Genomic DNA, 10265 nt, shown 5'->3' on the forward strand with positions numbered 1-10265 from the left:
GGCAGAGATGAACCACGCCCCAAACTGCACAGCTAGGAAGGAGCAGGTGGAGAGAGTGAATTCGGATCTGACTCCCAAGTCCTTGCTTTTACTGTGAGCTTGAATCTCTTTTGTTTCTGTAGGTATTTCAGTGTCAGGGGCTGCTCACCAGATGGCTTTTTACTCTCTCTCCTGTTGCTTTATTATTAATCTCTAAATGGTTTAGTAGCAAGAAGAACTGGTCCAGAAAGAAAGCATCTACATGGGGGAGGCCTTCTGGAAGAGGCACTGACACGCAAGTGTGGGCCTTGGAGGGTGGGTCCAGGAGGGAGAGACAGAAGCGCACGCTATCTGGGGAACAACATGAGAAACCATCGGTGCGGTCACTACCCTCATGAGGATCCAGCAGACACACCCCGTGTCCCTAGCAAAACAAAGCTGTGAACCTGACTTAGTCAATTATTTAGATGGCGGTTGCTTCCTGCTTTTGTCTGCTCAGAAAGGGATAAAGACCTCCTTGCAATCTTCCATTTTCTGAAAATCCGCACTGCTCTTTCTGGGAAATGGTTGATGCTTCAGGCAGAATTCTGCTCATAGCAAAGTCCCCCAGCCTGGACGTTTTCCCTGGGCAAACTGTCTCCTTAGAATGCGTCATGCTAAGCTGGGGAGGGACAGCTGGCACATGCCCTTTGAATAGGCTGTGTGTAGGAGGTGGATGAAGTCTGATGTGGCTCCTGTGGGAGCATAGATCTGCAAACCCCTGTGGTCCTTGCATCTCCCCAGGTGGGGTGGAAGGTGCCCTCAGATGACTAAAGTAGATGGAGGCTGGAAATCTGCAAAGCTAATTGACTCTGCCAAGTATAAAGCATTTTGAACTTGCTCCACCCTTCCTATTTTCCATCTGTCTCATTATTCATCACAGTAATATTTGGGCACTTGAAAACAGTGATATTTTAACATGAAGCTATTCCAAGGAGGAAGAAAAATATCCTCATTTGGCATAAAGCAGTCATGCAAATTAGCCTAAATAAAAATAAGACCAAAGGCCTCTTAGAATATTATTATACTTTCCCAGGCTCCTGCCAGTCACTGATGTCAGTGGTAGCATCTCTCCGTCCATTGAGAACTGGGGCTTACATTTCAACTTGATGCTCAGAAATTCAGTCAAAAAGACCAAACATCAAAGATCTAGCTTGGGCAATGTTCAAATCAGTCCTTGCAGGGAGACCCATGATGGGATCGCAGAGAGAAACCTATGAGATTTTATGTTTGGCTCATCACAGACGGGCCCATCAAGATCTCTGGCACAGGAAGTTTTCAGAGCATGGCCAGCCAGTCATTACGCTCATGCTGCTCCTGGCAACGAAGCAGTTTCTCCACTTTCCATTTGCACCTTTTTCTTTTCTCCCCCTTTCCAACTCTTTGCTGCCTTCTTGCCTTCTCTCCTTTCTGGGTGTGCCTTACACGTTCTCTGGACTCCCGGGGTATCCTAGCTTGGTCGTTTTTACTATTAATTTCCTCAAGCCATTATGTTTGAAGTAGCATCATGGGATCCACTTTCAAAGCCCTTCCCTAAGCCTCATTGTATTTGTGAACCGTTCTGAAAGCAGGATCTCAGCCTGCTGTATTCAATCCAAGGTTCTATTTCAATTGGACACCTAGACAACTGGGACCACGCCCTCACCGGTCTGGTCGCAAAGGAGGCAGACATGTCACTACAGTCATTTCTACACCTCTAGTTTCAAAGGTCATAATTTCAAAGGTCAAAGCTACTGACAGCTTTGATTTGTTGAGGGAAAGTTTGCAACGCTACGTGAGATCAGCAACGCTGACTTTTGAACTTCATTTGTTTTTTTTTTAATATCATTAAAAAAAAAGCTGTCGAGACCATCCATGATCTTGTCATCTGTTTTTGGTCTAAGAAACATGTCACGGAAGACACACGGGAAGAGGCCCGTGGAGAAGTGCTGAGGTACCCAGTCTATAAAACTGGCCTTCCAGTGAAGTCAGGGGAGAGACTAGCAAGGTTTCTGAAGCATCGCATAGACCCCACTCCTCTGGGTGTTTTTGTTTCTCAGCTGAGTTCCAGTCTCTTGTTTCTGTACCTGAGTGGTTTAAAGTCTTCCTCACTAATGATGTTGCTCCCATTCTTCTCTAACAGCCCATTTTTCTCCTTATCTTTCCTCTTAGCTCAAGGTCTCCATCTTTCCAGCAGGTTAGATTCCAGATCTCAGCCATGTGGCTGATTTGTGACAGAATCCTCAACATTCTGCATGCTCTTTGTTCTTGGTAATTCCACTCAGAGTTCTTGCTTTATATTGCTATGTCAAATATTTAGGCCTGAACACGACCGTTGGAGCATCAGTAATGAGATGAAAATTGGAAGCGCAGACATTTGCTGAATAAATGATAAACATAGATGAAATGGAATATTATGCACTCCTTTCAAATGATGTCAAAGATTAATGACATCTTAACATCCCTAATGTATTATTCAGCAGAGATAAAAAGAGAGTTATAGATAGTATCATCCCATTTTATTAAAAATATGTACATATGATATTTTCCCCAAAGACTATTAGTATATACAACAAATGTAAACAATGGTTGTCTCCAAATGATAAGATCAGAGGTGATTTTTTTATCTTTGTAATATTTATTTTTTTTCTTATCTATTTTGTGAATTTATTTTTTGCTTGTCTGTATTCTCTCGTATAAACACATGCACACAGTATAATTTAAATTTTAGTTTAAAAATAAACTATCCTCTGATTAAAGTATAACTGGCTGTGCTCCAAGAGGGACTGAACTGAAGAAGGAATCAGAGAAGTGGCAGAGAGTTCCAAGGTTAGCCACACGAAGGGTTTGGGTCCAGTGGCTGAGAGGAAGCATGGTTGGGAAGGAGGGAAGGGCAGGGAAGGGTGAGCTAAAAGGTCTGTGTCATGCAGCTCCATAAAGAAGGCAGCGGGGAGAGCCAGCCAGCCCTTGGGTCTAAAAAGGCTCTCTTACCAGGCAGGGAGATGTGTCCCTGCAGTGACCCAAAGGAAGAAGCGACTTCCCAGTCTGGCCTGAGGAATGGGGGCAGCATTTCCTAGGGAAGCACCGGAAAAGGATACTAACGAGTCCTGTAAGGCAGGAGTGTCCATGTGTCTGTGATAGTTTGTGACTTGGAAACTAGAACAGAACCAGTGTTAAAAGCCCGATTTCTGAAGGGAAGAGAGGTCTGAACAATAGAAAATTTGGACTGTTGCCAGGAAATTAGTCTAGGGAAAAACAAAATTATCCAGGAAAAATCCACTTGAACTGAGTTACAACCCTGTTTTGAGATTGTGGAAGTCAGTGTACTGACCAATCTGTATCCATGACAGACCTGGGACCAGACGGTCCCCCGGGTACTACAGGTGAGCAGAACAATGGGCCTCGGTGTTCTTTTGAACATTATGAGAGGTTTGAAAGAGTCTGTCAAAAAAAATTATACTAATAACATTACTGGGAAACTTGGATTACACAGAAAGTTTAAGAGAGAGGTGTAATTACTTTTACCAAAAAACAATTTACCAAAATGGTATTTTAAAAGGAGATAGAATATAATACTAGCTAACCTCTAGCAGGCTGATGTAATAGAGTAAAAATGATCTTTTGAATCATAATAGAAAAAAAAGAAAGTCCAGAGATTTAATTTAATAATGATAGGTAAATCATCTGGGGAAATTGGAAAAGCACCAGAATAAAAGTCAAAATATGACAGTGACTGGAAAAAAATTAAGTAAATAAATAAATAAAATCTCTACTGGAACCTAACCCATTCCTAAATTAACCAGTGAGTGCTTACATTTAAGGAAAAACACAGAACAGTGAGCCCTAGCAGACAATACTTGGCAAGCTAAACCAACAATCTGATCTGGTATGACAATTCCCATGAGTTTGTGTTTAAAAACTCTGAAGGTCTTGAAAGTCAGCTCTGTTGCCCAGACCCGCAGGCTAGAATGACAGCCCCAAGTGTTGCTGGGTTATCAGCCACCAAAGAAATGGTGCATCCTTCATGCTTTGGATAATCCTCTTAGAATGGTGGCAACAGCCAATGTTAGACTTTAGGAAGAACTTTCAGTCATGGAAGTAGATCAAAGAGGTTTTCTATAATTGTTTTTCTTTCAGCATAAAGCTTCATCTGACAAGAAAATTACGTAAACCAGAACATACTTCATCTGTTAATTTATTCTTGTTTTCAATCACTCAACAAATGGTTACTGAACAGGTATTCTGCACCAGAGACAGTGCTAGTTGTTAAGAATAAAGAACAGAGAACAGTGTGTGCCCTCATGGAGACCTCGGTCTAACCAAAGATACTTGCCGATTGGCTGCTTTCATGAAACACACCACCGATATTAAATAGGTGAGAGTCAAATGGAGCTGATCTCACCAATTCCCCCAAGTCAATATTTTTATTCCTTGTGCAATGTCACCGAGGTACCATTAATATGAATGTTTCCCAATGACAGTGTGCTGGCTATCTTCTATTTGTCCCTCCACGCCCACTCTCCATCCCTTTCCATTCTACTCTGCCTAGAGAGCTGGCCTATGCACCCTCCGGCTTTTGGTCTTGGTCAGACAATGAGAGGTGTGGCAGGAGATGAATAAACGAGGAGAAGGTAAGGTTGGGTGTTTGTTTCTCCAGCTCCCAGCGTTCTCCAAAGACCAACAGGGAATCCTCTCCAGACACTGCCCTTCCTGCCTGAGGGTGAAATGGCTCCCACTATTGGTAGTCTGGGGTACTGCACCATTCCTCTTGGTTTCCTAAATCCTCCCCACACCCTGGTAAACAAACACTTCTTTCATTAACCTCCCTCTGAAAGTGACCTAGATTCAGGGTACCATCTGTTTCATTCCTTTCCAATACAGAGGGGAGAAACAGCTTCTTCGTTAAAGGGAAAAACAAGATATCTATTCCAGGGTATTTCTTGGACCAGTATTAACAGAATACTTCGAGGGAGCCTTAATTCAAATAATCCTTTGATCATAATTGTTCTTTTTCTGATATGTAAATCAGTAGCACTTATGAGAGGTTAGTGGATCATAGATCTTAAAACCTTTCTTTTTCTTTCACCACCTAAGAAGCTGTCAACACACTAACTTCACGGCATCACCAAGTTTTTAGCCAGTGCAACCCCTCGACCCACAGCTGGGAACTGTGGTCTTCACCTTCAGGTTCAACCTGGGGGTAGTTCCCACAGCAGATCCTGACCTCCAGCATCAGCACTGGGCATCAAGGCTTGTTGGTTCTAGTCCGGCTGTGACCTTGTGCTTCCTCCTTACTCTAGCACCTCTCCATCCACTCTCTCTGGGCCTTGAAGTCCTACTTTAACCAACACCCCTCCCAGGAATCCCACAGCCCATGGGGCAGTGACTGGGACCTGGCTCTCTGCTAACCAACCACCAGAGCTAACTGCCAGTGGGGCTGGTTTCTGAATAGTGCCTGGTGTGAACTTCCAGACTGGCCTTCATGATGAACCACACCCACTCTCGGCATAAAGAAATAACGCACTTCTGTAAATGCCAACTCGTACTCAGTGGCTTCTCTGTGCTAGGTACTGTTCTGGGTCCTGGAGAGACTGGTTTCATACTGCATTTGGACAGTAGAAATCAACAAATGAATTCTACTTTTGGTAGCTAAAGGAAGTGGGGTAAGTTATGCATAGAAGCCTTAGCTTTAGTTTGGTTTCTTCCCTTCTCCCTTGTACATTCTATCACGTCCCCTCTTGTTTCTGTTAAAGATAGTTTGCTTTCCCTTAATAGATAAGGAAAACAATTGTATTTTTAAATGATTGTATCCAAAGATCTGATCCTGCTATAATTCTAGAACTACTGTTTACTTTCAGAGACCACAGGGCTACAATCACCCAAATTCGACTGTCAAACTCTCACGATGTCGACTGCAAATATATTCAGTATTTTGCCCACTTCTACATAATGAGGATATTTCTGTCTTTTCACCAACTATACAAACTAGCCCTGATTTGCTGAGATGGATTTAACAAATTCTTTTGAATAAAATAGCCCCTACAACAGCTTTACTAACAGGTTGCTGTCCATTTAACAGATTTTAAAGTTTGACTTAATAAAGCTGTTTGGAAAAAATTTTTATGTGCCATTTGAGTGCATTTTTTGGGTTGCTGTTGCTTCTTAATTCTGTAACTGATGATTTGGCTTTTATAGCCCCTTATTTTAAGTTTTCAGGTAAAGGTAAGTGGTGGTAAAGAGGGTTTTCCAGCTATTGGTTCACAAGCTGGGGATGGCAACGGTGCCAGACCTGGAGTCTACTGAGTTCACAGGGCTACGAAAAACATTAGCGAGGGGTTTCCGCATCCCCTAGGATGAAAATAACTGCTCTATGAATGGGAGACTGGCCTGAGAGTGAACATGTCAAGAGCATCTACTCTGAAGTTAGAAGCACCAGGAACAGGAAACACCACTCCTGACTCGTGTTCCATTACTTTAATCGCTCAGCATGCCTTGGTTTAAGCTAAAGAGATATAATGGTGCATTTGACATATGCCTTCACATCAAGATTAGATAGGAGTGCTGGAGGTCTGACGTTGCACCTTTCTTACCTTCTGCCGAGAATGTCACTCAAAAAATCTCTTCTCCCAGCTCCTCTCTTCTGACTGAAATTCAAAGCCATTCTTACTGCAGCCCAACGGTCTTCCCAGGTGAACCCGGCTTTACATGAAACACCTGTGTGTAAATAAAACAGTAGCAATTCAAGTTGTATTCTAAGTACACCACAGGGATCTCAGTGATGAAAACAGAACACCGAAGCAAGTGCTTTCGTGGGCAGATCACCTCCTTTGTGATGTAAACTATAAAAACATAGATAAAGCATCCAATGGACCTAAGTTTAGATCTTTACATATTGGGCTTCGTTAAAGCAGAACATATCTGTAAGTGAAAATATTTTAAGCCTCCAACCTTTGCCCATCATAATGGTTTTTAAAAATCTCATTACAGTAAAACCCATTAGTTTGAATAATTAAATACAAAAACAGATGCTTTCTGCAGGCATTGAAATTTCTGATTTTAATGGGGGAAAATGCAACTGAATGCCTTGTTTTTAAGCTTCTATTTCAATCTTGTTTTAAAACGGTGAAGAGCAGAAGGACTAGCGCGACGTCGCAAGGGCACTGCCGAGCGGGAAAGTGCCTGCGTGAACTCGGCCAGCACCTCAGCTCAGGACCATAGAGGCAGGGATGGAGGTTCGGGGTATGAGAGCTCCATCACTTGGAGAACGGTACCACTAAGCGGTCAACATGTGTTACCTTATTTCCATCTTTACCACTATGCAGGTGTTATCCTCCTCAGTTCTACAAAGAAATCGAAGCTTGGGAACGTGTCCATCATCACCCATGTTCTAAGCAGAGGTCAGAATGCAAACTCACATCTCTGCATCTCAAATAAGGGTTCTTTAACCCCTCTGCCTGCTATTAAGGTGAAACTGAAATGGTCAGTAATTGTACCTTTTTGACGCACAAAGATGGAATTTCATGTGCTTTAGCTAAAACCTCTCTACCACACAGCAACCCAAGGAGGAAAAGGCAGCGAGGAGCCCCGGGGACCTGAGCGTGTTTCGTAGGCCAGAAGGAGCCCAGATAAATGCTGATTGTCCCCTCCGTTCCGACTGCCTTCATGCCCCTCTCACCACACTTGGTTATACTTTGTACATCCTCTTTTATTCAAGAATCTTTAAAGGGTAACCTCTGCACTCCAGGTCCTGTGCAAAGTGCTAGAGATACCAACCTGAGTACACGTTTGTCCTGGACCTTGAGAAGCCTGCAGCCTTAGTCTTCAGGGAACAAATCAAGAGCATATAAATTTCACGAGCAGAAAATCACTTCTGGGATGGATCCAGCGGCTTCCGCATGTGTGGTGATGGCCATGCTGACTCAACACGGCCCCTTGGAGGGAAGGTCGGGGAGGGCAGCCGGCCACTCTGTCTCTCCTTTAGGACCTCCTGACGTGCAGTCTCTTCCCCCTGGTGGTGACAAGTACCAGGTGACACGTGGAGCAAAGAAAGGAAAAGACTAGAACACAAGACAGAATGTTTGTTGCTCATTCCTCATCTCACTTGTCACTCTTAAAAACCCACCATGTCATGGCTCAAGTGAAGCCACAGTTTATTTCCTGGGAATTTGAAGCCCCACAGTGGGGCTTCTACCACTAAGATTGCATTTAAATTTTGCCAAATCCCACCAAATGAAACAATTTGGAAGAAGCTGAAAGTCAATGAGGTTTAGCATACACACCCACAAACTTGTGTGTTCCCTCAGAAGAGTTTACTAGAGCGAGTTAATAGTTCATGTAGCTTTAAAGCAAACTCACTAGCAAACTAACCAACTCAGTTACTTCTGCTAGAGCATTGCCTCACAGAACAGTGGTGGTATGTGCCCGCCGTGTGTGAGAGCTCACACACACTTCACAACCTTGAAATGTTTTTCTGCAGGACACAGTCTTTTCAGATGTTATCAAGCAGACATTACATTTAGTCAGTTGTTGTGTTTCGTGAAGAGCAGAAAACAAACTCACCTTGAACATTCTGGGAAATGTTTTGTTTAGTGGAGACAAATCCTTCACTTACGGCTAGCCCTTAGTCCTCATAAACAAACTCTCACTTACCCTGAACATCGAGGTGGCAAGTCATGGAGTTGGAAATTATTAATGATCACTAAAGGCTGGTAGTTATTGATGACATTTGAGAGAGCAGGATTAAAATAATAATTGTAATAATGTGAGGTGTTATGAACAAACAGTAATTGCAATAATGATCACTTATAATAATGAGAAAGAAAATGACTTTAGGTTATTAAATCAATAAGGAACACAGAAGCCTGCACGTGTATACACACAGGGTGAGCAAAAGTAGGTTTACAGTGGCAAGTAAGCAAAATACAGAGTTTAATCTTATATTACTGTTTGTGAATTTATTGTATTATTTTCCATATAAACAACTGCAAACCTCCTTTTGTCCCACCCTGTATCTGGATGATTGTGGAAAGTTGCCACATAAGAATAATAGTCACTCTTGACTGAAGACTTACTATGTGCCAGGTGCTGTGCCCAAGACATAACATGCACTGTCTCCTTTAATTCACAGTGGCTCTGTGAATAGATATTACTGTTAGTGTGATCATCATTTTCACGCCAAGAAAACAGAGGGTTCAGAGCAGGGGGTCAAACTCATTTTCATCAGAGTCCACATCAGCCTCGCAGTTGCCTTCAAAGGGCTGAATGTAATTTCAGCTCCTTAACAGTTAAGGAGTAGTTACGTTTATACAGCCCTAAAATTATTTCGGCCCTTTGAAGGCAACTGCAAGGCTGATGTGGACTCTGATGAAAATGAGTTTGACACCCCTGGTTTAGAGCAGTTACCCAGTTTGATAACAGCACCCTAACAGCTCAGCAGTTGGTAAGTGGAGTCAAGAAAATCTCAATCTGGTCTAGCTGACAACAACATCTACGCGCTTCTCCAGTGTTCTATGGTTCCTGAAAATCAACAGCTCTATTCTGATATCTAGGGCAACCCTGACATCTGCAGAACCGCTGCGTCCCCGCAGGATGAGTCTGACTGATAACTCACGTCAGACTCAAGAGTCCCAGCTGCCACTTGGATCTGTCCACAGAGCAGTGAGGCCGGCCCGACAGCAACCAGCCTTCAGAGCCGTCCGGTGGAGACACAGAATTTCTGTAAGGAGGAGGAACTGGGCTTTCCTCCTCCTCTAGGCTGAGGATAAAGCCTCATAAAAATGTGCCTCGTTGGATTTTCTTTTTTAACAGAGTCGTGACCTAAGCCACCTCTTGACTCTCTTTATGGGCAAGTGACAAATTCACCACGATGCTGGAAAAACGCTGTGTGTTTGTCCACATCCGTGTTGCCTTAAGAATGGGAGTGAGGCTGTAACTTCATCATAAATATATCCATTAAAGACCAACATTCCGCATCCTGTGGTGATTCCTTTTAATAGTGGCTCTCCCAGCTTCTATATTTGAAAGATGCCAGTTATTATTTTTCCTGATTTGACAATAGGATAATCGGATTGTTGTTTAATGTCTTCTCTAACCCAGAGTTACTTATATATCAACCAAGGTTATCTGTGTCGCAATGAATCACAACAAAATCACAATACTTTCCCGAAGCCTGTGTCAAGCATGATTTAGACCTGGTTGGCTGCTCGGGCAGAGGATCTCGCGTGGCGCTCAGAGTCATCACTCGGAGAACCACTTGTCACTGTGCAGGA

General features: G+C 43.1%; 1 long non-coding RNA gene across 1 annotated transcript in view; it reads right to left on the reverse strand.

Annotated features, from left to right (window-relative positions):
- Positions 1 to 7998, reverse strand: part of LOC128626397 (uncharacterized) — a 38120-nt gene extending 30122 nt beyond the window's left edge. The window contains exons 1-2 of the long non-coding RNA XR_008390340.1: positions 7771 to 7998; positions 6588 to 6711 (exon numbers count right to left, since the gene is read on the reverse strand). This is a non-coding gene — a long non-coding RNA (uncharacterized LOC128626397). The remainder of the gene's footprint in view (positions 1 to 6587; positions 6712 to 7770) is intronic.
- Between the last annotated feature and the right edge of the window lie 2267 nt (positions 7999 to 10265).

Source organism: Artibeus jamaicensis, unplaced genomic scaffold, assembly GCF_021234435.1.
Source record: "Artibeus jamaicensis isolate MK-2021 breed Jamaican fruit bat unplaced genomic scaffold, CSHL_Jam_final scaffold_537, whole genome shotgun sequence".
Classification (NCBI taxonomy): Eukaryota; Metazoa; Chordata; class Mammalia; order Chiroptera; family Phyllostomidae; genus Artibeus; species Artibeus jamaicensis.